Raw genomic sequence first — 5,722 nt, 5'->3', positions numbered from 1 at the left:
TTCTTAAGTAGAATACACAATAGTAAATATATTATGGCCTGGGATAGTAAAGCAATAATACAAATACAAATAACTAAAGTAATACAAATAACTAAAGGAGTATAGTTAGAGAACTGTGAAGGGGTATGATACTACAACAATCTTATAAAATGTTGATGGCAGATGGAAACTCAGGTCGGAAAGTGGGAGTCTGAATGCCTTAGAGATCATCAGTATTGTCCAGATAAGGGGATTTCTTAATATTTCTAAACACAAGCAAAATCAGTAGTAAAATAAACATTTTACAATAAATAAAAAATAATTGAATTTTATCAGCCAATGAAGAATGATTTATAAAAACACCGACATTCTCCTTGCAGCTTGGTGTTTGATACTATCACACCATTAATCAAGTGAATAGGATATGAAGCAGACGTGTGATAGTTGCCATAAAATCCTAATACAGAAATATTTAGGTAGAATATTTTTTCCATCACTCTGCATTTCAACATTATAATGTCAATCAATACAGGCAACAAAACAAATCCAGACAAAACAAGTTAAAACAAAATTAATCTGTCAACATTAGTACAACTTCTGAGAATTATGGCTTTGACAGGTTTCTTTTTTTTTAAATATATGATTTCTTTATGAGTAATAGTTTTATACCTATAAAATACAAATAATATTCTCAGTCATTGGAACTTCTGTTTTTTTATTGACTGCATCCCCCAATGACACTGTGAAATCCTCCTTTCAGATAGTTTCTTGCACATAACTTATCTAGTGAATTTGCTTTTACTCTGCCTGTGTGTCTATAAAATTGAACTCTAAAACAAAGTTACCAGGATAGTGACTTTGCTTGAGGCACTAAATTCCACAGCAGGATTAATGATGTACCTAATGCACTCATTGTTTAATCTAATAAACAACAAGGAACAAGCAGTGCAAGACATCTCTACAAGTTGCAAAAGTTAATGTCTATTCCTGAAAAGTTCCAGCTACCACCACATTAGCTGAATGAAGAACCTAAGAGGAAAGCAGCCTTGCTCATCAGTTAGCTCTGTTGAATCATCCCCAGCATGAGAGAGAAGAGCCAGAAAACTTCCTCATATAAGTGGAACAGCTCTGCAAGTCCTAGTTGTGAAAGATGTGGCCAATTGGGGCAAAGTAGATATTTTTGAAATAATTTGGCCCACTTGCTCTGTTACAGGCAATACTAAGTTTAGACTTAATTTATCTCCAGTTTAAATATTTGCATTCCATTTTTTCCCAAAATTCTCCAAAATGTAGAAATTGAGTAGTATTGAGTAGTTTCTTCATTAATTAAGGGTATGTTTCAGATTATTTTCTCCTGTTTTCAGGGAAAATACGTATAATATTTTTTAAATAAATAAGCAGAAACCTAAAAGAAAGTAATTTGAAACACTAGTGACTACATGTTTCTTGTCAGCCTACACAGTGTTCTAGGAAAAATACAAACACAAAAACAGAAAAAAACAAAACCACAAACACAGACCATCTGTTTATTTTGAGCCTCTGTGACACTTCTTCAATGTCATTATAAAACTACACTTTTTCAATGTCATTATAAAACATCTTGTTCCTCTCTTTCTTCAGATAAATGTGCGATAATCACACATGAAAGCACTAGACTGTACACATATTTAGAGAATTTTAAATATTGCTAGGTAAGAGTTAAAGTTGTCTAGTACTTTAATAAACCTACAAATACCTCAAAAGGGTTTTATTCCAGTAGTTCCTAAAATCATGTATGTAGTATTTATTCAGTAGGATATCCTTAGAGCATGTGCATTATCATTTTGATTTCATTCTTTTATTTCGGAACTGTGTTGTTGGTTTGTTTGCCATACAAAAGGTCATTTGGTATGTGTATTGGGGGGACCTTGGCATCATTTCTTTCTTTTCTTTTTCTTTTTTGAAAGGTGCCTCATATGACTGTTTTCTATGGTAATTTGTATGCATTTTTAGCTTCATAAAATGCTGTGCTTAGCCAGCTTAGTCACTGCCTATTACTACAAACTCATACACCACATCATTCTCAAATCATTGTTTTCTTCAAAAAGTAAAATTTCAAATTAGCAATACTTTAATAAAGCAATATGTAGGCACTAAGCAAAGCACATAAAAATGTATACCTAATTATCGGTGATTATTGAACATTTTAACATCTGTTGGTCCTCAGATCCATAGTACTCAATCCTTTCATATATATTTCTAAATTAAATCACTTATAGCTGTTCATTACACCTAAGAAATAGTCATGCCTACTAAAGATATAGTTCAAATACAACATTTATATAATTACTAATAATTTGAATAAACTTTAAGATAAAAAGTGAACATTTAAGAATGAAAACTTTATTTCAGTAATTGAAAAACTGTATGTCATTTTAAATTTGGAAGATTGTAATATCCATTTGTATACATGCCTTGATTTGTTATCCCCCATTTATTTATTCAACACATATGCATTCAGCATCTTTTATATGCAGAACCATAATATTACTGAGAAGATTTAAGAGTGGTGCCGAAGAGCGCTTGAAAATGCATTTCACACTTATTTTGATACAGCAAGTTAGTACACTGATCTATTAGAGTCTATTTTCAATATTTGGAATGTTACATCGTAGGATTATTTTAAAATATGAGATGGATAGCTAAGAATAGAAAACAGTTGATTTTACAGTAAGAAAAGTATAGGTAACCATAACCATATCAGGAAGGTAGGGGGAAAATATATTGACACATATCTTATTCCTAAACAGGGTTAGGTACCATTTAGACATAATCATCTAAAGCTTTAATATGCCAAGTCAGTTACTTAGAATTCACTTGATCAAATTAATTTGCTGATAAATATTAAGCTAAAGAAATTTTCAGAAAAATATCAGTAATTATATTTTATTTTTCTTTCAAATATACCCTTTTATGTTTATGATAAAATTTACTGTTTGTGGCAGTGGCTATAAATAAGCGGATTCCATTAAAGATCTTGAGAATTTGTGACAAATAATACACGTGTATATTAAGTTAATATATTTGAAATAATATAGTAAAGTAAAAATAATCCAGAATTTAGGGTGCTTAGTATTTTTGTGGCATGTTTTTATATGGATGTAATGAAAAACAAAGAAAGATATCAGCAGTATTACCATTATGTTTTGTGTATAAAGAGAAATATGGTTAAAAAAAAGTTTAAAAAGGAGAAATTATCTGAAACATTGATTTTTGAGAGGCCGAGAAAGCAAAAACATAAATAATACAGAAGATAATAATAAAATCACTAGACAGATTGCTTTAAAGTTGTTGAATTTTATGCAAAATTAAGTGAATATATTTATGGGACAGTCAAACTATTAATCATGTATCAGGCAACAAAGAAAATATATTCAATCTCAATAGGTATAATTCCATAGACTTTTTAAAATCAGAATTTAGTTAGATTTAAAATGGATATCCATATCCTAAATGAAATTACCCAGTTGTCACACACACACAGACATATATGTTTATGTTTATAATTCTTAAATAATGAAAATTTCTTTTAACAATGAGATTAATGCATTGCTGTCATGACTAAAGCTGTACTTAGAAGAAAGTTTCATTATTAAATAAAGTAAATTTATTTTATATACAGCTTGAGAATTAGAGAATACAAAAGTAAATCTAAGAATAACTGCATAAGTTAACATCTGAAAATGGAAGATTATTAGAAAAAAAATTAGAAAAGCGTATTAGTAAGGAAGCTTTTAGACACAGGTAAAGAAAATTCTGACTCAATTGACGTGTCATTGAGAAATATATTATCTTACAGAATATAACGATAGCTGGGGCTCCAATGATGGTCTTCACCTGACCTTTCTCTATATGTTGAATTTCACCAAAGGCCAGCTCTTCTTGTGTGTACAACATGGCCATAACATTCCTAGGGGTCCCTTCCAGACATGATGACAAACAACTAAATAAGTACTCTTTGTGTCTCTTTTGAAGCATAGGAATACTGATCCCAGAAACTTCCTTGTAATTATACACCCTGCTTTTGCCTAAACTAATCAATGAAAAGATGACAGCTTAGACCCATCAGGATTCAAATATCTGGACTAGGTCAGAAGTGCCTCCCCTGAAACACATAGCTATTCAGAGAAGGCAGGATCTTTAAATCACATAGAGGCCACGTCTGCCAAAGGAAGAACAAATTGATTACTTATAACTAAATTCTAATTATTTGAAAAAAACCCGAATTCACATAAGCATAAATCAAGTTTAATCAGGTAAAATACTCAAATGCATACTATGAATGACTGTATAATGCAGAAAAGGTAAAATATTAACATGGTGCATAACTTGAATAAATTGGATGAAAAGGATAATTTTAAGAAAATTCTGCCAGCTAACACAAAGAGAGGGAGTATATTTAAACAAAAACTGTCCAAAAGTATTTCTAAAGCTGTGCCTAACTATTGCAGATAAATGCTTTATCTGTTTTAGAATTAGAGAAAAGATTGAGAGCATCCTGATTACTTTTCAAAATCAGCATATCTTGTATTAAAACGTTACATAGATTTTTTAAAAGTGGAAAATTGCAACTCGGTTTTACATATGACTATGGATGAACCCAATCTACTAAGATTAGGTTCAGGTGAAGCAGCAGAAAATGCAAAATTAGAGTCACTTAGGATAGAAGTTTATTTCTCATAGAAATGAAGTCCAAATATAGGCAGGTTGGGATTGGTATGCCAGCTGCAGGAAAACATCAGGGACCCAGGTTCCTGGTACCTTTCTCTTCCACTGTCTTAGTGTGAGGCTTCCTTTTCAGGTCATAGTCTGGAATGGCTGCTGGACCTCCAACCATAACATAAACATTTCCGGAGAAAGAAGGAAGGTCAAAAAGGTACAGATTGTAGCTAAGTGAGGTCTCTTTAAGAAGACTTCTTAGAAGTCACACACAGTACTTCCTGTAATCATAAGCAGAACTTAGATAGTTGGTTACATCTGGATTCAAGAAAGATTTAACTCTACAGCCATGCCTCCCTGAACAAGCCTGATCTCGTCTGATCTCAAAACTAAGCAGGGTCGGGCCAGGTTAGTACTTGGATGGGAGACCACCTAGGAAGACCAGGTGCTGTAGGCGTAAAAAATAAAAAAATAAGGGATTGTAACTGATAAGATCCTTGCAAACTGTGAGGTCAACCAAAGGTTACCTCGCCAAAAAAAAAAAGATTTAACAGTATAATCATTTAGCTGAGCACATTGCTGCTCAAAGACACCAGGCTCTATAACAAAGAAAGAATAGGAGTTTCTGCCATATATCTGAAAGTTCTTAATAGGAAATTAACAAATGTAATCCATAAATGTATTAAAAGGAAATTAAAATGTGGTCAGGTTGACTTTAATCCCCAATGCAAACAGAGTTTAATATTCTGATATCTATTTGTGGTTTTCACCAAATCACTAAATCAGAGAAAGATTACCCTAATAGTTTGCAAAGGATGATTCACCCAAATTAAACATCAATTCCTGAGGGAAAAAAATTCTAATTAAAACTACTATTTAACATGATAAATAAAAGCTTTAAAAATAACCAAATGTTATATTTAAAATAAAAAAATTTAGAGTAATTTATTTTGTCTTGAACAATTCAAAGATATCTAAGTTCACTAATATTATTTATCACTCTTCTGATAATTCTTTTTATTTAATACTCTTTCAGTCTTTTCTT

The 5,722-nt window shown here is 31.4% G+C and overlaps 1 pseudogene; it reads left to right on the top strand.

The window, feature by feature from the left end:
- Nucleotides 1-5,016: 5,016 nt before the first annotated feature.
- On the top strand, nt 5,017-5,134 carry LOC120595294 (uncharacterized; annotated as a pseudogene).
- Nucleotides 5,135-5,722: the final 588 nt, after the last annotated feature.

The sequence above is a fragment of the Pteropus medius genome, unplaced genomic scaffold (assembly GCF_902729225.1).
Source record: "Pteropus medius unplaced genomic scaffold, Ma_sr-lr_union100, whole genome shotgun sequence".
NCBI lineage: Eukaryota > Metazoa > Chordata > Mammalia > Chiroptera > Pteropodidae > Pteropus > Pteropus medius.
This window is presented reverse-complemented; position numbering and strand designations above follow the sequence as displayed.